This window comes from Phyllobates terribilis, unplaced genomic scaffold (assembly GCF_046119375.1).
Source record: "Phyllobates terribilis strain yellow unplaced genomic scaffold, ASM4611937v1 Scaffold_1__5_contigs__length_1240528914, whole genome shotgun sequence".
Classification (NCBI taxonomy): domain Eukaryota; kingdom Metazoa; phylum Chordata; class Amphibia; order Anura; family Dendrobatidae; genus Phyllobates; species Phyllobates terribilis.
Window position 1 is genome coordinate 18,598,750 of NW_027362761.1, and position 25,634 is coordinate 18,624,383.

Here is a 25,634-nt window from a genome sequence, read left to right on the forward strand (position 1 = left end):
ACCAGAAAACAAAAAAACATTAAAGAAGGTAATATCACCCATACTATCTCAAACCTCATCACCTGTAATACGGAAGGGGTCATATACAGCTTCAGATGCCCGTGCAACAAATTATATAGAGGCAGGACCAAACGCCCTTTGCACATAAATATAAACGAACATCTACGCAATATTTCAAAAAAATTTGACAGACATCCATTATTCATACACTACTCAGAAAAACATGGTGGCTCTATAAAGGGCACCATTGTTACAGGACCACAGAAGGTTCACAAACAATGGCGCAAAGGGGATTACCTAAAACAAATGTCTAGGATTGAAAGTAAGTGGTTATTCAATCTAGACACATTGAGGCCAAAAGGACTCAACTCTGAGATTGAGCTGTTTGCCTTTAACGACGATTAACCCCTTCACTGACCACACTATGTCCAAACATTCAGCTGACTCCGCCCCCACTAATTTTATGCAGGAACGCGCATACATAAGTGACCATCTTACAGACATTGACCATCCCTGAGGAAGAGAACAGCTGTTTCTCGAAACGCGTTGGTTTCTTGGTCCCTGTAAGCCACCGTACCGGTACGGGTCACGTGCGCTTCGTCACGTGCTCTGACGTCACGCAGGTCCTACTGCGATAGCACAAGACGCCTGCCACAGGTCCTTCCCGCCTTCCGCAGACTGCCGACGGAAGATGCTGAGTGCAAGGGAGCACAGCTGGTCTCCGGCCGGGACCCTGTCACACTCCCTGCGCCTCGCTCATCTCTCCCCACTCTCTCCCGGCCTCCTCCACCGCCCTCCTTATCTCCGCTGCCAAGGAGACTCCTAGGATCTTACCAGCAGGACGTTAACTATTCCCTGTCAGTGGGACTCTTCCTGACAGACAACAAACTGTAAGTCATGGAGCTCTGCTCCCAGGAGGACTACACTATAGAGTGCACACACTGCTTATGTGATAGACTGTACACCAGCAAAAAGCTACCTATGCAAATACTTTTACCTAGGGTACAGTATCACCTGTAACCACCCTCCTGACTGTGACCACTACTACTAGTGAGCTAAAAGGACCAGCAGACTCTAAGTGCCCTAAACCTTAGCACACGGACTGCCTCCCTGATCACGGCTACTACATTGGTGAGTCAAAAAGGAAAAAGTATATCATCAAGCATCAAAATTCAAGAGGTAACATTAAATTGACCCATACTATTTGCTTTTCCACGGTATATATTAATTATACTTCCACCAGCACCTTCTAGGCAACCCCGGCGCAGAAGCCGCCTATGATCCAGGACCGGCTAAACATCCACCCACACTGCCGAAACTTTCACGTACATCCTGGGAATCTAATAAAGTCCTCTTACAGGTAAAACCAATACACCCTGCCACCTGTGACACCCTACTTCCAACTCTAACGTACATTTTGCATTTATCAACAGCTACTCCTATTTTTGGTGTCCAAAAGAGGGCATAAACATCACCCGTCTAGACTAACTCTGTTCATCTTCACCGTGAATCCCACCTGGACCGATAACAGGTAAATCACTTTCCTCCCCAATAGGAGGACGTCCAACTCATTGCTATAGGAACCTTATGTTCACTTAAAAAAAAAAAAAAAACACAATATATTTTATTATTATTTTTTTTTTTTCTTCACCCAGAAAACATCTAAATCACAACTGGCTAAGAAATATAAAAGGCCAAAACTAGAAGGAACCCACAAAGAACCTCTACCATAAAGGACCACCCATTTTAATTGCAATTTTTAACATTTTTTTTTACAACATCCTAAAGTGCTGATTTTATATGATATTTTAAATTAGTGTCACATAAAGTAATTAAAAAAAAATTTAAACTGAACTTTGCATCAGAATATCCTACTCTCCCCTTAACCCCCCTTCCAACTCCACCTATTAGGCCTAACTATACCAGCGCAGGACTACTACCATTTCGTTTGTACATTGGATCTTTTCCAATTTCGTCCACCCGTGGTAGGTGGACTATCCTTTGCGCCAGCTAATCCAGGCCCACCTACCAGCGCCCACACACCACACTAGTGACTTTTTGGGAAAAAGCATCAACATAGAGTGTACAGGAAATAAAAAAAAGAGGCATTCAAAGAAAAGAACAAGGTCCCTACAGTCAAACATGGCAGAGGTTCCCTGATGTTTTGGGGTTGCTTTGCTGCCTCTGGCACTGGACTGCTTGACCATGTGCATGGCATTATGAAGTCTGAAGACCACCAACAAATTTTCCAGCAGGACAATGACCCAAAACACACTTCCAAAAGCACTATAAAATGGTTTGAGAGAAAGCACTGGAGACTTCTAAGGTGGCCAGCAATGAGTCCAGACCTGAATCCCATAGAACACCTGTGGAGAGATCTCAAAATGGCAGTTTGGAGAAGGCACCCTTCAAATATCAGGGACCTGGAGCAGTTTGCCAAAGAAGAATGGTCTACAATTCCAGCAGAGCATTGTAAGAAACTCATTGATGGTTACCGGAAGCGGTTGTTCGCAGTTATTTTGGCTAAAGGTTGTGCAACCAAGTATTAGGCTGAGGGTGCCAATACTTTTGTCTGGCCCATTTTTGGAGTTTTGTGTGAAATGATCAATGAGTTGATTTTTGCTTCATTCTCTTTTGCGTTTTTATCCTTGCAAGCAAATTAAATGAAGATAATAATACCAAAGAATTTGTGATAGCAATCATTTTCAGGAAGAAACTGAGTATTATCTGACAGAATTGCAGGGGTGCCAATACTTTTGGCCACCACTGTATACTCCAGCAGCCTACATACATATTCTAGAATACCCGATGCGTTAGAATCGGGCCACCATCTAATATATATTATATTATTTATTTTTTTCTATTTAGGTAACCAAGCGTTGGAGACTTGAATAACTCCTTTAGATGTTTCTTGGCAAAAAAAGGGGATTCCAAATGTGGATGTCATGTCTGGATGGCATTTGTGCAAGACTGACAGAGTTATGAATAAATGACAAGGCTCATTAATGCAGAATTTTTTTCCTTTGTTTTTAAAAAAGTACATATATGAAATTTTTTTTTAACTAAATGTTTTTGCCCTCTGCTTCATTACTTTTTCCAGTAAATAAAAAGTTTTAAATAAAAATTTGACATGGTTTTGTTTGCTTCTCTAGTATAGTGGTGGGGTAGTGTTAATTGAAAATATTTGTCCATATTCAGCATCTGAATATATCTATTCCTACTGATAATGCATCTTGGAGGCTGCTGCAACATGCATTATTGTTAGGAAGATGCACGATCCTGGATACAGATGCTGCAATTTGGCATCTAGGATACTGCACGAAATTCTGGGAAAGGCACAGACAACTGCAGCAGCGACACTTGCCTGGCTGTCTCCAGTGCTGTGGAGTCGGTAAGCCAAACCACTGACTCCTCAATTTCCCTGACTCCGACTCCATGACACTGACTCCTTCGTACATTGCTGATGTTTAGATGATACATTTATTGTAGCATCATGTGAACATAAGCCTTTTAATCATTGTTACAATAATCAAGATATGTAGAACATAAAAAATTGCAAATATTGCATTGAACTACCGTACTCAATTTATTATATATTTTTGGAGTCTGAGTCGGTCCTTTTTATACCGACTCCACCAAAATTGGCACCGACTCAGGCTCCATGACTCCGACTTTGACTCCACAACTCTGGTCTCCGATGCACCATCACTGACACAGATGCAAAGATGACAACATAACCCAGCGAGCATACGCACTTGCGCTGCTGCCATGTTTTTACACTACAGAGGAGAGTGTGCCCACAGAGACAATCAAGAACACTAAGCAATGGGAGGCTATCTACTTACATAATTGGCAGTTCGCGCGGTGCACCGCGGCCGTGCCCGGCCGGAAGCACATGAGTGTCCCAAGATGGCACAGGACACCCTGGCTACACCTGCCACTGCAAACACTGCTGCAAGCACAGCCGGACACACCGCCAGAGATGCCGCCGCTGCCAGAGCCGCCCCTGGGGTCTCAGATGGATCCACGAAACACGCTGCCACCACAAAATAACCCCATGCCACTGCCAGATCCGCCAGAATACACACACTCATCGGTGCTCTGTGGCTCCACGCTGGTCTCTCTCAGCTGCTGTACCCTACACATGTAGCGTCCCGTACATTACAGTAAGCTCTGCCCAATCACAGGAAGCAGCCGCCAGTCAGTCAATCACAGACCAGCAGCTAACATCGGCACGTGATGTTACAGGCGTCCCTCTGATTGGGTGCCGGATGCTTCCTCTCATTCGTCCGAGCTTACAGTAACGTACAAGTATGATACGGTACGTACATGTACGCTACGCCAGCCCAGACCGCCAGCCGCCCAGAATACAGCGGCAGACAGGGGGAGAGCACATGAGGCACACAGCTCAAAACACAGAGCACAGAACACCAAAACACAGCACACAGGGAGGCAGAGGGGGGAGAAGGAGCAGAGACGGGAGAGAGCTCACTGGGCAATTTCACCGCCCTCCCGACGCGATAGCATCTGGCCCATTTCAAGTTCACATATAATGTCCAGCTCATTTAAAGGCAGGCCACACCCTACTTAGCAATGACTGCAAAAAAAAAATATAATATAATATACACACACACACACACACACACAGTATAGGTGCATGTTCACCAAGGCCTCAAAAGAGCAAAACCAAAAGGAGAAAAAAAAAAAAAGAAGCAAATACCTTAAAAAAAAGGAAACAATATATGGCTCAGAGCATGGAAATAAAAATAGGATACTTAGTAACATTATGTTGATCGAAATAAATGTAAAAGCCATCACACAGCGTCAACGTGACCCATTCGGCTAGGTCCTAAGCTAGTGTCAAATATTAAAACATTACCAGTTGTCCAGTGTCGTATGTATGATAAGGACTTAGCAGGGCCTGGGGACCAATGGAGAACACTAATCAATCTGAGGCTAATCACATATAATGTCTAGCACTGTCAGGGGGGGGGGGTAGGCCATAACCCCTGGAGGTCATTTTTGGCATCAGACACCTGAATGCCCGCACCTCTGACAGTGGAAGTGACCCAGGGTCTAAAAAACGGCAAAGTCCCTTCATTTTGAGTAATTCCGGTTAATTAGTAGCATATGGTGCAGTCGTTAACCGGATTTACCCTCTTTACAAATTTCCATTGACGGGGCTCCACCTGGTGACGGAAATTTGTTAGTGCATGCTTAACCCTAATCCGGTAAAGTAGTATCATATAGTGCAGTTGTTAACCGGATTTATCCCTGTTACAAATTTACGGTGTTAGAGCTCCATCTATTGACGGATGTCCAGTGGTGCAGTCCAAGTGCTAATCCGGTTAACATCATACATTTTCAATGGGCCATTAGCATTTTTCGGTCGCAAAAATCTTTTTTTTTTTTTTTTTACAAAAATGCGTGTTTTGACCGCATAAATATCTTCTAGAACGTTATTTCAGGTCCTAGAGCGAACGGGAGCGTGTCACAACGTACGGTCTCCAAGAAAGTAGCGCCAAATCATTCGCACGACCGCGCAATTGTCCATTTTATGTCACAAGGCACCCAAAGGGTCGCCTAACGGGCCCCGCAGTGAGCGGGAGTGCATCCCCACCCAAGGTATGGAGAAAAGACCTCGAAACCACGCTTAGCGCCGCAACCCCATTATAAGTATAGGGAAATAAAGTCAACCTAGGGGGTGACTTCTCTGAAAAATAATTGTCACTCCACTGTAACATTTTATAATGAAAGCCTATGGGAATGGGTAAATCTGGTTAACATAGGAGGCCAGATTTTGTCCATCGGACCAGTTTTGGCCCACAAAAGTCCTAATCCGGCTATTTAGTGGCCGACCATATCAGGTCCCCTATGGAAGCCTAATATGACCTCTGAAGCAGAGAATTGGCTGCCCATAGGGTTTCCTCCACCGCTTTCAGTTCTCTTAGGTTCGAGGACTGCTCTGCTATTTCTTGTGACCAGACCCCTTGGAAGGCCACGTGAGAGACTACTGCTCCCCATCCCCTTTTGCTTGCGTCTGTCTTGACTGATCACAAGGGAAGTTGAATCCATGCTGAACCTTTCTCCAGACAGAGCCACCACCTTAAAGATGCTTTCACCTTCTCTGGCAGATGAATCCTGCAGGAGAGGGAACTTGGAGATCTGTCCCATCAGGAAAGGATGTAGTTTTTAAGGACCCTTGAATGTGCTTGAGCCCAAGGTACCGCTTGAATAGATGAGGTCATGGACCCGAGGACGGACATAGCGAATCTAATTGACACTCTGCTTCGGTTCTTCAGTGAATAAACTTTGACCTTAACTGAATCTGCTTCTCTTTTGGCAGAAAGGAGGCTTGCTGCTGAGAATCCAAGAGAATTCCCAAGAAGGTCTTCCTGGTGGAGCGAATCAGATCTGACTTCTTGTAGTTTATTAACCATCCTAAAGTTTCCAGGATCTGGAGGGTCATCTGAAGGTCTCTTTACAAACTTCAAACTGAGGGAGCCATCACGAAAAAAAAAAAAAAAAAAGTCTAAATAGGGGACGATGCTGATATTCTGTTTTCTTAGACAAGCTACCACCTCTGCCATGATCCTTGTAAACAGACGGGGTGCTGACAAAATCCCGAAGGGGAGTACATTGAATTGAAAATGAAGTACCTCTCTGTTCTGACTTACGGCAAATCTGAAAAATTTTCTGTAGGCCGGATGAATTGGCACATGGTAGTATGCCTCTTGCAGGTCTACTGTTGCCATGACAAATCCTTTCCCAATCAACGGAATCGTGGACCTTATAGACTCCATCTTGAACATTCTGTATTTCACATATTGGTTGAGAGGTTTTAGATTGAGGATTTTCCTGTAATAACATGAAACCTTTTTTTAACAGAAACACCTGAGAATAATGACCTTCTTGTTCCATACGAGGCACTGGTGAAATAACTCCCGAGTTTTGAAGATTCAGAAGACCTGTCATTTGTAATCTTGTCGATGGTAAAGACGTTACTTCTATCCTTCTTGGAGGGTAGATAGCAAAGTCTATTTCGGCTCGTACCATCACCATGTCCAGGATCTTCCTGTCCGAAGATATTAGCTGCCATTGAGGAAGGAAGCTTGCAATTCTGCCTCCTACCTTCTTGGCGTCATTGTCTGTCCTGCCTAGAACCTTGAAAGATATTCCTTCCTCTTCCCCCTTTTGGGTAACTCCGGCGACCGGTTTTACCCTTGCCTCTGTACTGAAAAGCTTGCTGCTGTTGTTGAAGGGGAAGAAATGGTCTCTTTCTGAAGCTTCTTGGATTCTTCGGCTCAGGCAGTGATTTTTTCTTGTCGGATGCTTTCTCCAACAACTCGTCCAGGACTGACCCAAACATATACTCTCCTTTGAACGGAATGGAACAAAGCTTAGATTTTGATGCGTTGTTCCCACTCCACATCTTCAACCATAGAGCTCTTCTTGTAGAATTAGATAAGGCCGCCAATCGTGCCGCAATCTTGACAGACTCAGCCGAGGCATCAGCTAGGAATCCAGTGGCCTTTTGAAGCAAAGGAAGAGATGCCAGGAGGTCCTCCCAAGGAGTACCTTCCCAGAGATGTTCCTCTAGTTGTTGGAGCCAGAGAAACATGGAACGAGCTACACAAGTTGAAGCGATATTTGTCTTCAGTGAAGCCGCCAATGTTTCCCACGTCTTCCTTAGCAGACTGTCCATCTTCCTTTCCATAGGATCCTTGAGCTGGGACGAGTCTTCAAAAGGAAGGGTTGTTTTCTTTGCTACCCTTTCCACTTGCACATCAACCTTCGGAACTTCCATCCATAGTTTAGCCACATTTTCATCCAAAGGGAATCCATCCTTCATTTCTCCTGCAACACTAAGCCTTTTTTCAGGTGACTCCCATTCATACAAGATTAGAATCCAAATGTTGTCATGCACCGGGAACACTAACTTCTTGGATTTCAGACCCCCAAACATCTCGTCCTGAACTGTACGGGTTTTCTTCTCCTCTTCTACCTGCATAGTATCTCTCACTTGTGACAATTCTCCCATATTCTTGGCAGAAAAGTAATATTTCCTATCTTCCCTTAGGACCCCTTCCTCAGGTTCCTCCATAGATTCCAATTCTTCTGAGTCAGAGGAATCCCTAACTGTATACTTTCTCCTTTTCGGTGGAGATGGACCCTCAGCTCTGGCTTGCGGGAATGACTATGAGAAGGAGGCTATGGAGGATTGAATTTCCAGCCGAACCATTCCCCTGACTTCTTCCATAAAGGAAGGCTGCTCTTCCTTCACAATGCTGTTAGTGCATTTCTGGCATAGGGGTTTCTTATGCCCTGAAGCCAGCTTTTTCCTGCAGATGGCACATTTGCGAACTGTATTTTCTCCCACTCTCGGTGCAGGATCCTTGTCTCCCTCAAATTAAAAAAGGGGAGATTTAAAATATATTTGGGATCCTGCTCAAAAGAGTGGGGAATAACCTAAGACCTAGTACTTTCTGGGGCCGGGTTAGCGCTGGGCTTTGCAGACGCAGGCTTTGGAACAACACCCTCTATAGTAGCAGAATATTCTGTCCTACCTTAATGGTGTCTTCTTATCTGGGTCTTTTATGGAGACCGAGATCCAGCGCCAAATTTTCACCTATCCGGTGAAAGATCCTCCATTGCTGGAAAAACCGCGGCTTCCCAGTTTGAATTTCCCACCGTGGCACGCACCGGAAGAGACGTCCCGCAGGCCGAAAACCTGATTTCCAGCGAATCCTGCATGAGCGCCGGAATGCTGCCATGGAGGACAGAGGAGACACCGGCTGGGGAGCTCCAGGAGGCCCCCAGCCCCCAAACCCCACTCAGCTTTACCCGCAGGCGCAGTCGAGTGAGGGGGTCCCGCTCCCGAAGGAAACAGGAGATGCCTGGGAAGGAAAGCCGGAGGCAATCGCTCCCTGTAGTCCGGCCAGGTAAATTTAATAGGGCCCTGCTTGCCGGCCCCAGGCACCCCAGGTAACCTCTTCATCCCATAGGGACAGGAAAACACTGAGGATGGTAGCGGGGAGGGGCTATTTAAATTCTTGGTTTCTTATCCCTAATTAGGATGGGGAGGCTACCTCCAGGTGTGCTGTCGTGGAGGGGATTGGAGAAAAAAGCTAATTTTAAACTATCATATTTTATATATTTAACCCCTTGATCCCTGACGGTGGTTTGCACATTAATGACCAGGCCAATTTTGACCACTGTCAATTTATGAGGTAATAACTCTGGAACACTTCAACGGATCCCACTAATTCAGAGACTTTTTTTGTGACATATTGTGCTTAATGATAGTGGTAACATTCTTTAAGACTTGCGTTTATTTGTGTGTGTGTGTGTGGGGGGGGGGATTTGGTGAAAATTTCGCAACTTTCAAAATTTTAAGTTTCATGCCCTTAAATCGTAGATACAGTGAAGGAAATAATTATATGGTCCCTTGCTGTTTTTGGAAGTTTGCCCACTGAAGAAGTCATGAACAGTCTATAATTTTAAGGGTAGGTTAATTTTAACATTGAGAGATAGAACATCCAAAAAAAAATAAATAAATAAAAATAAAGAAAGAAAATCACATTGTATAAATTAGATAAATTTATTTGCATTTTGCAGTGAGAAATAAGTATTTATCCCCTACAAACCATTATGAGTTTTGGCTCCTAATCAACTCATTACCTGCATTAAAGACAGCTGTCTTACATAGTCACCTGTATAAAAGACTCCTGTCCACAGACTCAATTAATCAGTCAGACTCTAACCTCTACAACATGGGAAAGACCAAAGAGCTTTCTAAGGATGTCAGGGACAAGATCATAGACCTGCAAAAAGCTGGAATGGGCTACAAAACCATAAGTAAGACGCTGGGTGAGAAGGAGACAACTGTTGATGCAATAGTAAGAAAATTGAAGAAATACAAAATGACCTGTCAATCGATATCGATCTGGGGCACCATGCAAAATCTCACCTCGTGGGGTATCCTTGATCATGAGGAAGGTGAGAGATCAGCCTAAAACTACATGGGGGGGGGGACTTGTTAATGATCTCAAGGCAGCTGGGACCACAGTCACCAAGAAATCCATTGGTAACACCTTAAAGGTTTAAAATGCTGCAGTGTAAGCAAGGTCCCCCTTCTCAAGAAGGCACATGTGCAGGCCCGTCTGAAGTTTGCCAATGAACACCTGGATGATTCTGTGAGTTATTGGGAGAAGGTGCCGTGGTCAGAGGAAACAAAAATTGAGCTCTTTGGCATTAACTCAACTCGCCGTGTTTGGAGGAAGAGAAATGCTGCCTATGATAAAAAGAACAGAACCCCCACTGTCAAGGTGGAAACATTATGTTTTGGGGGTATTCACTACTTCACTGCATCAATGGGAGAATGGATGGAGCCATGTACCGTAAAATCCTGAGTGACAACCTCCTTCCCTCCGCAAGGACATTAAAAATGGGTCATGGCTGGGTCTTCCAGCAAGACAATGACCCAAAACATACAGCCAAGGCAACAAAGGAGTGGATCAAAAATTAGCACAGTGAGGTCATGGAGTGGCCTAGCCAGTCTCCAGACCTTAATCCCATAGAAAACGTATGGAGGGAGTTGAAGCTCCGAGTTGCCAAGCGAAAGCCTCAAAATCTGAATGATTTAGAGATGATCTGCAAAGAGGAGTGGACCAAAATTCCTCCCGACATGTGCGCAACCCTCATCATCAACTACAAAAAACGTCTGACTGCTGTGCTTGCCAACAAGGGTTTTTCATGTTGTATAAGACTTTATATTACCCCCCCCCAATGTATCCCCTCGGGGCCCCTAAGACTTTTTGTATATATCTTATGCTGCTGATAATGCCTGTGAGCGGCGCTATCAGTGGCCGCTCACAGGCATCACGTGACCCTGCGCTGACGTCACGACCAGTGAGGCGTGACTCAGCGCTGGGATCCCCGCGGTGACTGCTGGGTCGTGGGCGGGGTTACCCCTCGCGTCACAGCCAGCATCCACCGCGCGCTTTCCCAATGAATGGGGAGAGGCAGAGTGCGCGGTGGATGCTGGCACAGCCTGGCATCCACCTGGAATGCGGAAGACAAAGACCCCGGCTGCTGCCAGCACTTTTCGTGACACCAGCGGATGTCAGAGCCGGCTGCAGCCAGGGATCACGTGATGCCTGTGAGCGGCCAGTATTTGCAACATAAGATATTTACAAAAAGTCTTAGGGGCCCCGGGGGGGAGGGGGGGAATACATTGGGGGGGTAATATAAAGTAGTGTACTACACCCTTAAGTGTTGTTTGCCCGAGGAATCAAATACTTATTTCTCACTTCAAAATGCATATAAATCTAAAATCATACAATGTGATTTTCTTGATGTTTTGGGGGGATATTCTCTCTCTCAATGTTAAAATTAATCTGCCCTTAAAATTATAGACTGTTCATGTCCTTGTCAGTGGGCAAACTTACAGAAACAGCAAGGGATCAAATAATTATCTCCTTCACTGAATGACTGACTGTCTGTACAGTGGGGGAAATAAGTATTTGATTCCTCTGGCAAACAACACTTAATACTTGGTGGCAAAACCCTTGTTAGCAAGCACAGCAGTCAGACGTTTTTTTTGTAGTTGATGATGAGGGTTGCGCACATGTCAGGTACCACCACGTACACACACATTGTATACGCACCACAAACACACACTGTATAGACCGTGCGCACCACATACACATAGCGGTACCACCAGCGGAGCACCGTCGCAAACACGCTGCCGTGATCAGCCAAATGATTCACTGACCGCCGCCATCTTTGTACAGGAGGAGCACATGCACAAAGATAGCGGCGGTCTGACTTACTGCGCGGGGAGACAGCTCAAACGACAGAACACATGAGGGAAGAAGACAGCACAGGGAGAGCACATGGGGTACACAGGTCAAAGAAGAGATCACATGAGAGGAGAAGACAGCAGATGGGGGAGAGAGCTCAAATGGGACAGCACATGAGGGGAGAACACAGGAAGGAGAGAGACAGCAGACAAGGGGGATAGCACATGGGGTAGACAAGTTAAAGAAGAGAGCACAGACGGGAGAAGTCAGCATATGGGGGAAAGAGAGTGTGGATAGGTGGATGAGCACATGGGGGGAGAGATTCTCAACGCTATAAAGCCTGCCCCAATCGTGACATTACTGCCTTCCCGATGCGATAGCATCGGGCCTCGATCTAGTATACATATATACATACTTAGATTATATTAGTTTGTTCAAAATCTTAAATCTCCGAAAGTTCTTCACCGATTGCTTTGAAATTTTGATACAGTCAGGTGTCACAACAGAGCTGGTCATGTCAGGGATTGCTAGCTATGCAATTCCCTAGTACAGAGGGAATGTGACAAAAGGGGGCAAAGAGATGAAGGCAGGTGGCGGCAGAGGAGGAGGGGATCCGCTTAACATGTTTGGGGCCGGTACAGGACAGATCACAGCACCGCTCCCGCCGGTGGCACAGTGGGATTTGCACTCGCTCGCTATCCGCCCACTGCTGGGAGGCTCGGCTCAGCGTCCAGAGAGGAGGCCGCAACCTGCGTCTCTCCGTGCAACCTCCCTCTCTCCCCTGCTTGTTGTTGCGTAGTCAGAAAAAAGACTCACCTGCCGGAGAAGAAGAAGCAGCAGCAGCGGACGCCTCTCAGGCGGTATTGGTGATGAGAAGCAGCGTCTTTCAGCATCGAACAGACAGTGTTGTCATTCCCCTTCCCCCACCAGCCCCCACGGGGAACACGAAAGGAGCAGAGCACAGGCAGTGGCTGGGGCAAATGAGGAGAGGGAGAAGGGTTTATGAATGAGAGGTCACTAAGTGGGGGAGGGGAATGCCGGGTGGCCGGGGTGAGTCAACCTGGGATCGAGCTCGTAACACCCACCTCTCGCTGTTGCTTTTACGTCCAAAAGCTGGTATATCAAAACATAGTAGGCATCTAAAAACATGCGTGTATTCGAATGCAACGTTGTGTCAAAATTTCAAAGAAATTAGTAAAGAACTTTAGCAAAATATTGAAGAAATTCAAATGATGTATCGGGGCCAAAGTGTATATTGTTGAGCTTCAACCTTATCCCTTTTTAAAAATTGGACTATCTTGTGTCTCTGGATGAACACAGAGGCAGATGCTGACCTTGAGTACACGGGCTAGGTTTGAGCTTCGGAAGGTTGAAACAATGGAATCACCTAGCAGAAAACGTGAAAGCATGATATTGTCGGTAAAGCACTGTGGAATTAATGGCGCTATACAAGTGCGTAAAATAAATAAATAAAAAAAAAAAAAAAGAGGTTGTCTACTACTAGGACAACCCCTTATCATAACTCACGCTTGGCCCGATAAAATAAAGCTTATACTCACTTCCCGTGCTGGCGCCGTTCCCATGGTGTCGGCATTCGCTCTCCCCGGGGCTCTCGTGTGGTGTTGCGACACGTGAGCCAGGTGCAAAATCAGCACAACTGATCTCAGAATTCCTCTTCATGTTCAATTTGTACGAAGGCGGGGAAAGTGATGGACAACTTCTTTAAACTATGTTCACAGTAGGCGTTTTTTAAGCAGCAAAACCTGACCTCTTGGCAGGAAAGAAGCTGCGGCAAAAATGCAGGTTTTGGTGCGTTTTTCAGGATCCTAAAGTTCGGCTTTGCTTCCACCACAGAAGCATGAACACAGGTCACCAATACAAGACATATGTGAAACCATATTAACCAGAATTTCAAATATAACAGAAGGGGGAGGTGATTGTTCAGAAATAGTTTTTCTAAGACACTGGCAGTGAATTGAGTTTGTAGGACACTATTCGTTTTCACACAATAGTCTGCCATTGAGTTGCTCAGAGATTGTTCAATTTCACACCTCTGTGGGCCACAGGTATTGTTCAATCTCACACCTAGGGGAGCCAAAGTTTACATTCTACACATAACTAATTTAATTAAACTGTCCTATTCCCAACTGCCATCTTAGGTGACAAAGACAAGATGGTAAAATCACAAAAATAAATTAGCTTCACATACTGCTGTACTTGCTTTTTCTCACTAAAAACGCAGCAAAACCTGATAGCTATGTTCACACTAGGCAATTTTTCAGTGTTTTATCACCACCCATTACTTTTAATGGGTGAAAAGCGCAGAAAAAAATGCTAAAAGTAGTGACTTGCTCTATTGTGCAAAAAAACATGCAAAGCACAAAATACTGATGACACAAAAACCAATGTGTGTGCATGGGGTATTTCTGAAATCTCAGACTTTGCTGGTACTGTAAAATGCAGCTGCAAAATTTGAATAAAAAACGCCTAGTGGGAACATAGCCTTAAGGTCCATTGACATGGACCAACCGGCGACAATATGACTGCTGATCAATAATTTTTTACTAATTGGTAGTCATTGAAATGCCTGTTTTTACAGGCAGACCCAAGGAAAATGATGTACACTGATCTACTCTAGATCGCTCAGTGCGCAAAAGCTGCCATTGTTCTTGACAGTGAGAGTCCTGTTTACAATGGACGATGCACCTCCAAGATTTATCTTTCATGATGCACAGAAGATCACTTCCCCAGATGAAAGGAACGTTTTGCTTATTCATCAGGTGATAGAAAGCCTCTTTACACAGCAAGACAATTATGAAATGAGTGGTTTTAAGGGGAATATCACCGTGCCTTGTGTTATAGGTGCTTTGCGCATGCGCGGGATCTGGATAAGAGTGCATGTCACAGGGCATTGTGAAGTGCAGGGGAGGGGATATTGAAATTAAATAATTAGGCGAGGATTTCTGTGCGTCCTCCGGCTGGGAAGCATGACAAAACTGATTTAATAAAAAGCTATTTCAAAGCAACCAAACCGCTAATATGAGGCATACAGGTATGTATAGATTTAGGTCGGCGTTCGCATGACCTGTCACATAACTCAATGACGTCATTGCAGGTCCTTCACACCACCGCGACCCATACAACAGACCGGACGTGGCGGAGAAAACACCGGGGGACCATGGGAAGGCAAGTATAATCTTTATTTTTTACCATTCTTATTCATTCTTTAAACTTTTACTTGGTCACACTATATAAATCCATGCCAGTTGCATGGATTTATATAGTGTGACTAATCTGTCAAGCACTTTTCCAAGTGATGCTAAAATCGCTTGGAAAAGCGCTTAATAACCCGCATACAGAAATTCATGCAAAAAAGCTTGACAAACGCTTCTACCTGGCGGGAAAAACACATGCAAAATCCGCATGCGTTTTTCCTGCCAGGGTGAAGCGGACAAAATATGCAGCATTTCTGCATCGTGGGCACTTAGCCTTAGGCTATTAGACAGGAAGTGTTGTGCTCCAGAAGCATCCAGCAACTAGAGGGGTTAATACAGTCACAGGAGAAGGGGAGTGTTTTAGCAGAGTCCCAGGGGGATTGTGGGGAAGTTGTTTACTGTCTGGCTGGAGCTGAAGAGAAAGGTGGTGTGTGTTATGTATCTCACGGAAGCACCCCGGCAAGTGAAAAGGATTCAAGCCAGGAGTGAAGCTAAGCACAGGTCAAGTAGAGTTCCTGAACGAACAGTGCAGAGTATTGTCAGGCAGAAAGATAAGGACTGGAAGAAATGGAGCCACAGGGATCATCTCCCTCAGCAAACCCTCCTCCATCTCACTGTGCTGTAAAGAATGCGGTGTTCATTAATGTGCCTTTGCATTAGAATTGTGCTGTACTGTACTACTGGTAAAAACTGTGAACTGCTGTGCTGCTAAGCAAACTGTACTGTTTGTCACTGGAGCCTGTTGCTCATAAGAAATAACTTGCACTGGCTGTGCGGCTTCTTATTAAATGCTACTGTTATACCGTTTATGAGGACTCTTGTCAAGTGTGTCTGGTCAGCAAGTGAAACAACCTATGGTGTCTGTGCCTGAGGGTCAATACCCCTGTGTGCCTGACAGAAGCTGCAGCACATGGTCTATGGTCGCCCTGAGTAATAGTTCCCCCAGGATTGCATAGAATTCATGCAACCTGTATCACCCCTATCAGAACCTAGTGGCGTGAGTGTAACAAACAGAACATTTCATAACTTTCCCAAATTCTTATGAAAACATTTACAGCACATACTGCACTAAACTAGTGTACCCATTGTATTATACATTTTAGGAGTCTATCCATTTTATACCAACTCCTCCAGAATGGACACAGACTCCATAGCCCTGGTGATACCTTTAATTCTACTGTCATCACTGGCGTACCGCCAATGGCGGCAGGCCACGCCACTGCTGTGAGGCCCATATGCTGCGGAGGCCTGCAGCGGACCCTCATCGCATAGGGCCCGCCTCCGGTTAGCATCCGTACTGCCTGGCCACCCACACAGAATGATGGGGGTGGAGGAGTCTGCTGACGCTCCCTCCTCCATCATCATTGCTCGTCTTGACGGCTGGAGCCGGGCCCAGTACAAGCAATGATGGAGGAGAGAGCTTCAGTAGACGCTTCCACCCCCATCATTCTTCCTCGACGTCTGACATCTCAGAGAAGCGGATGTGATGAAGTCATTACAGGGTGTAACCAGGAGAAGGGAGTACTGTGCTTATTTTTTTAAAATCAATGACTGGTGGCCATAATAAAGTATGGGGGTACGCGCATTATATTCTATGGAGGACCGTGGGGAGAGCATTATATTCTATGGAGGGTACATTATACTATATGAAAGGTTATATGGGCCATTGTAATTTGTGGGGGTCCATTACACTGTATGCAAACAATCATACTGTATGAAGGTATGTGTGGGTCCATCATACTATTTAGAGGGTTAGTGCGGGCCATTATACTGCATGTAGGACCATTATTGTGCATGAAGAGCTGTGTGGGGGTCACCATACATTGCCTTGGGAGTTGAGGTGGGGTACAGTAGGGTTATACTGTGCATGTGGAGAAATTCATCATGGGGGTATCATAACACTTGATGGGGGCAATGAAAGAGGAATCTGGGACTTCAGCAGGAGGAAAATTACTAAGAAAAGGCTGGAAAGTTGTGAGCTATGCTCTTCTTTGATCCCAAAAATTAGTATATATTTTTTTGGGGGGTCACAGCAGTAATCCCCTACAAATGACCCCATTTTGAATACCGCACCCTTAAAAGACTCCATCTAAGTGTATTGAGCATGGTTAGATCACAGGTGCTTCACAAAATTTGATTTGGATGAACCATGAAACTGCATACATACGGTCACATGTTGACTAGACATGCTCAGCCTCACTCAATACAAGTGAACTGAGCGAGGCTGAGCACGTCTGGTCAGAATATGGCTGGAAGTATGCAAATTGTATACTTGTTGTCAAGGGACAACCCAGTCTTGGCAGCATCACCAGAGAAACCTGAAAGCGCGTGGTGCGTAGACTTAGGACACGGCCCCACTATCAGTATTTGGTCAGTATTTTTTCTCAGGAGTGGGAGCTAAAACCAGGTGAGGAACAATCAGAGAAAAGGTATAACAGAAAGTCATAAGTTACTTATCGGTAACAGGATTTTTCGGAGACCATGACAGCACCACGAGAGAGGGAATCTGCCCACCAAGGACAGGAAACCTACAGGCTTAAAAGGGGCGGCCCTCTCTCTCGCCTCAGTTTGGATTACAGAGCATTGAGAGGACCACCAGGTTAGTAGACATAGCAAACAATCATAAAAATAATATTTTTATACACCACTAAGTGAGAAAATTTTAATTAATAATTGAGGAGTGCTCCCATAAAGTGAAAGGAGGGAATATAAGGGTGCTGTCACGGTCTCCGAGAAATCCCGTTACCGGTAAGTAACTTATGACTTTATCGGTCGACTATGACAGCACCACGAGAGAATTGCAGAGATGAAAAAGTCTAGGGAGGGACCACAGCCTGGAGCACCTTTCTCCCAAATGTGAGGTCAGATGAAACACCCAAATCCAGTCTATAGTGCCTATAGAAGGTAGATGGAGAAGACCAGGTAGCAGCCTTACATATGTCTTCCATCGAGACACCCGTCTTCTCCGCCCATGAGGTCGCCACTGCTCGGGTAGAGTGAGCCTTCAACCCCTGTGGCGCTTCCTCACCGCTAGAGACATAGGCTAGAGTAATAGCTTCCCTGATCCACCTAGCTATTGTGAACTTAGCAACCTTAAGCCCCTTTCTAACTCCTTGGTAGGAGATAAACAAGGAACTATCTTTCCTGAAAGCCTGGGTGACCGAAAGGTACCTAATCACACATCTTCTTACATCTAAGGTATGGAATTCTGCCTCTTTTTGATTACTTAGATTAGGACAGAACGAGGGTAGGATTATTTCTTGGAGTCTATGGAAACGGGAAGCTACTTTAGGGAAATATGCTGGGTCAGTTCTAAGAATTATTCTATCGTCCAGGATCTGAGTGAAAGGTGAAGCTGAAGACCGAACCTGGAAGTCACTAATCCTTCAAGCTGATGTTAGGGCTATTAGAAGCGCAGTTTTAAGGGAGATGGACTTAAGGGATGCTGAATCTATTCGTTCAAAGGGTGAACCAGTTAATGCTCTTACAACTAAATTTAGATCCCAGGGAAGTAAATTGATTTTGATAACAGGCCTGGATCTAAAGACAGCTTTGATAAAGCGAGAAATCCAGTAATTTCCTGCCAAGTCACAGGTATATAGGGCACCCAAGGCAGAGACTTGGACTTTAAGGGTATGTGCCCAAGTAGCGTTTTACAAGCTTATATGCTGCGGAATTTCCGCAGCGTAAACGCTTGTGAAACGCTAGGTAATCCGCCCCCCCATGGTCCCCAAGGGGAATCCACAAGTTCTATGCCCATGCTGCGGATTTTTCCGCAGCATTTTTGATGCGCGCAAAAATCCGCAGCATGTCATTTAATTCTGCGTTTCCGCAAGCGGAATTTCCTTTGCAATGCAATAAAAAACGCAAGGCAATTCCGCATGTTGAAAACGCACGATAAACGCACGATAAACGTGTGAGGAATTCCGCATGCGTTTTTCCGGGAGAGGACATGCGGAAATGAAGCAGAAATTTTCTGCTTCATTTGCGCAACATGGGCACATAACCTAAGAGTACTTGTTGCCAACCCCAACTCGAGGCCCTTCTGTAAAAACTCTACAATTTTACCAATTGGCGCCCCCTCACCAACTGTAGAACCAGAGAAAGATAAAAATTTCTTCCAAGTTCTAGCGTAAATCTTGGTTGTGACAGGTTTTCTACTACGCATTAGTGTAGCCACTAGGTCTCGGGAGAATCCTTTGCGTTCTAACAGAGACGTCTCAAGTTCCACACCGTCAAGTGGAGGCCAGGAGCTTGAGGATGGACTATTGGACCCTGGCCGAGGAGATCCGGAATTTCGGGCAGGACCCAAGGATCGGAGATGGACATATTCCTCAGGCATGAGAACCAGGGCCTACTGGGCCAAAAGGGGGTGACCAGAAGGACCCTAGCCTTGTCCTCTCTGATCTTTCTGTAAGATAGGGAAAGGGGAAAGTAGGAAAAGTGTGCATATAAAGAAATTTAAAATGCATAAACTTTATTGATTAATTAAAATCCTATAGATGTAAAATTGCTCATGCATCTATAGATGCATATAAGGTAACCACCTACTGATAGAAAAAGTGGTACCCACTAATAGATCTGGCTGGATGTAGTGTAGGGCAAATTATGGGACACATCAGTCAAGTCCCTCTAATGTAGGACCGAGGTTATATATATATCCAGAACGTGTACCCCCCTGATGGTTCACGCAAGATACCGCTATCCTATTATCTGGAAGGATCTTAACGTTTTTATCATGAAGTAAAGGCAAGAAATGATTAATCGCTTTATCCACTGCTAGCAGTTCTTTAGTGTTAGAGGAAAGACCCTTTTCAGCATCTGACCAGGACCCCTGGGCAACCATATCCCCTAGATGGGCCCCCCACCCATGGAAGCTTGCATCGGTTGTAATTATCTTAGTGACGCTAAACACCCAGGGAACTCCTCGTGACAGGTTCGCCTCATTCACCCACCACTGCAAGGACTCAACAGATCGGGGTGACAAGGACATTCGTCCTTCTAAGTGCCCATCTAACAAAACCTCATTATGTAGAACATCCCATTGTAGAACCCTGGAGTGGTATTGTGCCCAGAGAACCCCGGGAAGGCAAGATTACAGGGTACCCAACAAGGACATCGCAGCTCTAAGGGACATGACCGGGTTTGATAATGCTTTCTCTACTAGAAATTTAGCCTTTTGTTTTTTTTGGCTTCCGGGAGGAAACATATTTGAAGGTCTGAATCCAGCATAACACCCAAGAACTGCTGTATTTTTGAAGGCACTACCCTGGACTTTTCTAGATTTATGATCCAGCCCAGACTTTCTAAGATGGAAGATACTAATTTTATGTGATTATCACATTGGGAGGCTGAGTCTCCAACTATCAAGAAATCATCCAGGTAAGGGATAATTAAAATATTATGTTCCCTAACATGAGCCATGACTTCCGCTATAACCTTAGTAAATACCCTGGGGGCTATGGCCAGACCGAACGGTAAGGCTCTAAACTGGAAATGTTTAGTTTCTCCATCTATGATCAAAGCCACCCTAAGGTATTTCTGGAAATCCATATGTATAGGTACACGGTAATAGGCGTCTTTTAGATCTAACACTACCATGTAACAGCCTGAAAAGCCTTAGTTACTTACTGGTAACGGGATTTTTCGGAGCCCATGACAGCACCACGAGAGAGAGAGGATCCGCCCATCAAGGACAGGAAACCTACAGGTTAAAAAGGGCGGCACCTCACTCCCGCCTCAGTTTAGTTAACAGAGCATGAGAGGACCGCCAAGGTTAATTACAACACAACAAATTCATTGTAAACCAATACTTTAAATAACTTCCCTTGAGGGTGCAAAAAAGGAATTTAATTCTACAGGAGTGTGAAAACACCAGTGCAGGGAGGGAATATAAGAGTGCTGTCATGGGCTCCGAAAAATCCCGTTACCGGTAAGTAACTACGGCTTTATTCATAATCCCATGACAGCACCACGAGAGAATTACAGAGACGAAAGGAGACTACGGAGGGACCACAGCTTGAAGCACCCTTCTCCCAAAGGTGAGATCAGAAGAGACACCCAAATCCAATCTATAATGCCTATAGAAGGTGGAGGGAGAAGACCAGGTAGCTGCTTTACATATGTCTTCAATGGAAACCCCTGTCTTCTCCGCCCAGGAGGTTGCTACTGCTCTGGTGGAATGAGCTCTCAACCCCTCCGATACTTCCTTATCCCCTGAAGAGTAGACGAGGGCGATGGCCTCTCTAATCCATCTCGCAATTGTAGATTTTGAGGCTTTATAACCTTTCCTAGCCCCCTGATGGCATATGAATAGGGAACTATCTTTCCTAAAACTGTGTGAAACCTCCAGGTATTTAAGTACGCACCTCCTGACATCCAAAGTGTGTAGTTGCTCCTCTTTTTGATTTTTAGGGGGAAAACAAAAAGTTGAAAGACTAATCTCCTGAGTCCTATGGAACCGAGAGACTACCTTTGGAAGAAAGAATTATATTAAAACCTGACCCAGCCTATCATCCAGAATTTGAGTAAATGGTGGGGATATAGAAAGAGCCTGTATGTCACTTACTCTCCTCGCTGAAGTCAGGGCAACTAACAGGGCTGTTTTGAGAAGAATAATTTTATGGGAGGCTAAATCCAGGGGCTCGAAGGGAGGGTTAGTCAAAGCATTTAGGACTAGATTTAAATCCCAGGGAGAGGATTTAGATTTAATAATAGGTCTACACCTAAAAGAAGCTTTTATAAATCGAGCTACCCAATAATTAGCCGCTATATCGGAAGAAAACAAAACTCCCAAGGCCGAAATTTGTACCTTCAATGTACTAGTGGTAAGGCCCTGTTCTAAACCCCGCTGCAGAAACTCTAGTATTTTCCCAATAGGGGGCCCATCCTCTGGTTTAAATTTTGAAAATGACAGAAACTTTCTCCAGGTCCTAGCATAAATGCGGGTAGTAACGGGTTTTCTGTTACATAGGAGAGTATTCACTACATCTGTGTAGAAACCTTTGCTGGTTAACAGCTCCCTTTCAAATTCCATGCCGTTAAATGGAGATTTGAGGCTGGAGGATGGGAAACCGGACCCTGAGTGAGGAGGTCTGGAATCTCCGGAAGAACCCAGGGGTCTGTTATGGACATTCTCCGGAGACAAGGGAACCACGGCCTTTTGGGCCAAAAGGGGCATATGAGAATTATTCTGGCTTTGTCTGCCCTGATCTTCCTTATAACTGATGGGAGCAGGATCAAGGGAGGAAATGCATACGCCTAAGGGAATTCCTAGGGAACCATAAGGCGTCCACGGCCAGGGGATTTTCCCTGGGGTTTAGGGAACAAAATGTTGTCACCTTTCGATTGGATTTTGTTGCAAATAAGTCCACTGAGGGAAGACCCCACATTGCCACAATCCTGGAGAATATCTGAAGGTTCAAGGACCATTCTCCTTTTATGGAAGTACGGCTGAGAAAATCTGCTGTGACATTTTCTTTCCCTCTTAGATGAACAGCAGAAAGGGAGAGACAATGATCCTCTGCATTCTGAAGAAGTCTGTCCGCTATTCTCATTAAGTCTCTTGAACAGGTTCCCCCTTGGTGACTTATATACGCTACTGAGACTTGATTGTCCGAGAGTATACGGACATCCTGGCCCTGTAAATATACAAGGAACTTGTTGAACGCATAATCAACCGCCAAAAGTTCCTTAACATTCGAGGAAAACCGCACCTCATTTTCTGACCAGGTCCCCTGAACTAAGTTACCTTCAAAATGAGCTCCCCAACTTGTAGCACTTGCACCTGTAGTCAAGACTGCAGTAGGCTTAAATTCCCAAGGGACCCCCCTAGAAAGATTAGTGTGTACTAACCACCAAAGAAGGGATTGTAGGGAACGAGGGGCCAAGGTAAACTGCCGGTCCAGATGTCCACCTAGGATCGAATCGTTATACAATATGTCCCATTGAAGTGCCCTTGAGTGAAGTTGGGACCACCGCGGAAAAACTCGAGGTCAAGGTCCCTAATAATGACATGGCCTTACGGAGAGTCATAGAGGGTCTATCCATACAATGTCTTACCAAGCCCTGGATTTTTGCAATCTTTTCTTCTGATAAATAGCATAATTGTCTTTTCCGAATCTAAAATGACCCCCAGAAACTGTTGAGCTTTTAATGGAGTCAATCTAGATTTTTCCAGATTTAAAAACCAACCTAGTCTTTGCAGGACAGAGATAGTTACCTGAAGGTGGGCCTCGCATTGGACAAAGGAGTTCCCCACTATCAGGAAATCATCAAGGTAAGGGATTTTTAAGATGTCTCTTTCTCTTATATGTGCCATAACCTCTGCCACTAGCTTGGTAAAAATTTGCGGGGCTATAGCTAAACCAAAGGGAAGTGCAGTATACTGAAAGTGTTTAACCACCCCACCTATTTCAATGGCCACCCTCAGATACTTTTGATAGTCCTTATGAATGGGAACATGGTAATAAGTGTCATTAAGATCCAGAACTAACAAATAACAGTGGGGAAAAAGCAATTTTATTATCGTTTTTAAGGATTCCATTTTAAAGGTGTCAATTTTAAGGAAGCTATTTAAAGATCTTACATTTATGATTGTCCTGAAACACCCATCTGGTTTGGGAACCAGGAAGAGCGGGGAGTAGAATCCGCGACCCTCTTCTGAATCCGGAACCTCAATCAGGACATATTTCTTTATTAGGATTTGAACTTCCGATACGAGGGCAGTCTGCCATTATGGGGAGGAACTAGAGGGAACAATCAAGAACCTTTTGTAAGGAAGAGCTAGAAATTGAAATTTAAGACCAAATTTAATCAGGCTCAAAATCCAATTACTATGTGAAATACGTTCCCAAGCTGGGAAAAATAGCGTCAATCTCCCTCCCACCTGGGCCGATTGTGATTTCCCTGGTTTCTGTTCGTTTTTGAAAGAAGAACCAAAGAGTAGGCCTCTACCTTTATGACCTCTTTCTTCGAATTTTTCTTGTTCTCTGAAAAATCTCCTTCGGATAAATTTATTTTTCCGAAACGATTTCTTAAAAGAGGGTAGAGGTACAGATGGAAATCCCTTCTTAGGATCTCCGGCTTTTTCCAACAGTTCGTCCATGGTCTGGCCGAAAAGATATTCTCCTTCGTAAGGGATTGTACAAAGTCTAGACTTCGTCTGTATATCTCCAGGCCAGCATTTAATCCATAGGGCTCGTCGAGCAGCATTTGACAGAGCTGATGATTTTGCTGCCAATCTAACCGAATCCGCAGAAGCATCAGCAAGAAAGGCGGCAGCACCCTGGACCCGGGGAAGGGAAGAAATAATCTCCTTCCTAGAGACACCCTCCTTTAGCTGATTGTCTAACTGTTCTAGCCAAACCATTAGGGCTCTCGATGTGCAGGTGGCTGCTACTGCTGGTTTCAGAGCTCCTGCAGCTGTCTCCCACGCACCTTTCAGGAAGGTATCGGCTCGTCTGTCCAGGGGGTCTCTTAATGCTCCCATGTCGTCAAATGGGAGAGATTACTTCTTTGATGCCTTAGCGATGGCGATATCCAACCTTGGTGCTGTTGACCAAGAGGTACATGCAGCATCATCAAATGGATACCTCCTTTTAAAAGAGGGAGGAACGCTGCCCTTCCTGTCTGGTTTTTACCACTCTCTGTCAATGAGATCTTTGACTCGCGTATTTACGGGGAAGCATCTTTTCTTCTTCTGACCTAATCCCCCAAACATTACATCCTATACAGATTTTTCTGGCCTCGTGTCTATAATGCCCATGGTAGTCCGGACAGCTTTCACCAAGGCATCAACCTCTTGCAGAGGAAAAACTGTCTATCCGACTCGCCATCAGAGGAGGAGAGAGAGGAAGAAGAAATGTCTGAAATATCAGAATCTGAGCCCGGCTGAGGGTCCCTAGGAACATGACTGGACTCAGATTTCCCCTGCAGAGCCTTGCCTATTTCTTCTCTAATTAAAGACTTTAGGCCCAAGGAAAATCCTGGGGTTTCTTCCGTCACTACTTTGTCAATACAAGGCTGGCATAGGTTCTTAACATATGCATCAGGGAGCGGACTGCTGCATAGGGCACATTCCTTATATTTAGACTTAATTGAACATTTCTTGCTCTGAAAGAAAGTTATAGACAGAGAGGGAGGAGGAAGAATTAGTAGAACTTTCACGAAGATTCCACTTACCCCATGGAATATTTGGTACCGTAGAAGCAGAAGAATCCATCTTAACCGGCGGAGAATCACGCCCAACCACCGGACCTTCTTTTCTGCTTTTTGCGGTGAACTTTCTAGCCGAACGATTGGACCCAGACCGGGAACGTCGTTGCACCGCCAGTTGTGAGGGCTCCCCAGAGGGCTGCTCCTGCAGCAGTTGTTCTTGCTGAGGTGATAGCTGCTCCTGTGTATCTCCCATGTTTACCAAGGCAAAAAACAATGGGCTGGGAAGCACCTCGGTAAGTTGCCAGGAACCTTTTATACTGGCCATACCTGGTACCTGTGTGGGTTTTTTTTTTTGTGGGGGGCTCAGGAAGGAGGTCACACCCCCACCCCCCGGTGGGCTAACCACCGCTGTCAGCAGCTCCAGCGCCCTGTACTCCCGGCGTCTTTATGCTCGCAC

General features: G+C 45.2%; 1 protein-coding gene and 1 long non-coding RNA gene across 9 annotated transcripts in view; one reads left to right on the plus strand and one right to left on the minus strand.

The window, feature by feature from the left end:
- Positions 1 to 25,634, minus strand: part of HAUS8 (HAUS augmin like complex subunit 8) — a 438,075-nt gene that overhangs the window by 396,866 nt on the left and 15,575 nt on the right. Inside the window, exon 1 of one of the 8 annotated variants that reach the window (XM_073657904.1) lies at positions 578 to 771. The exons of 6 other annotated variants lie outside the window; for them this stretch is intronic. The gene's annotated coding sequence lies outside the window, so the exon portion shown is untranslated. Of the gene's footprint in view, positions 1 to 498; positions 772 to 25,634 lie in introns of those variants that run through there. One more of the 8 variants, XM_073658373.1, reaches the window with a different exon arrangement.
- Positions 586 to 3,056, plus strand: LOC141173904 (uncharacterized). Its single transcript, XR_012252721.1, has 6 exons — positions 586 to 890; positions 1,002 to 1,131; positions 1,244 to 1,360; positions 1,434 to 1,531; positions 1,656 to 2,472; positions 2,869 to 3,056. It is a non-coding gene; the product is annotated as an uncharacterized lncRNA (long non-coding RNA).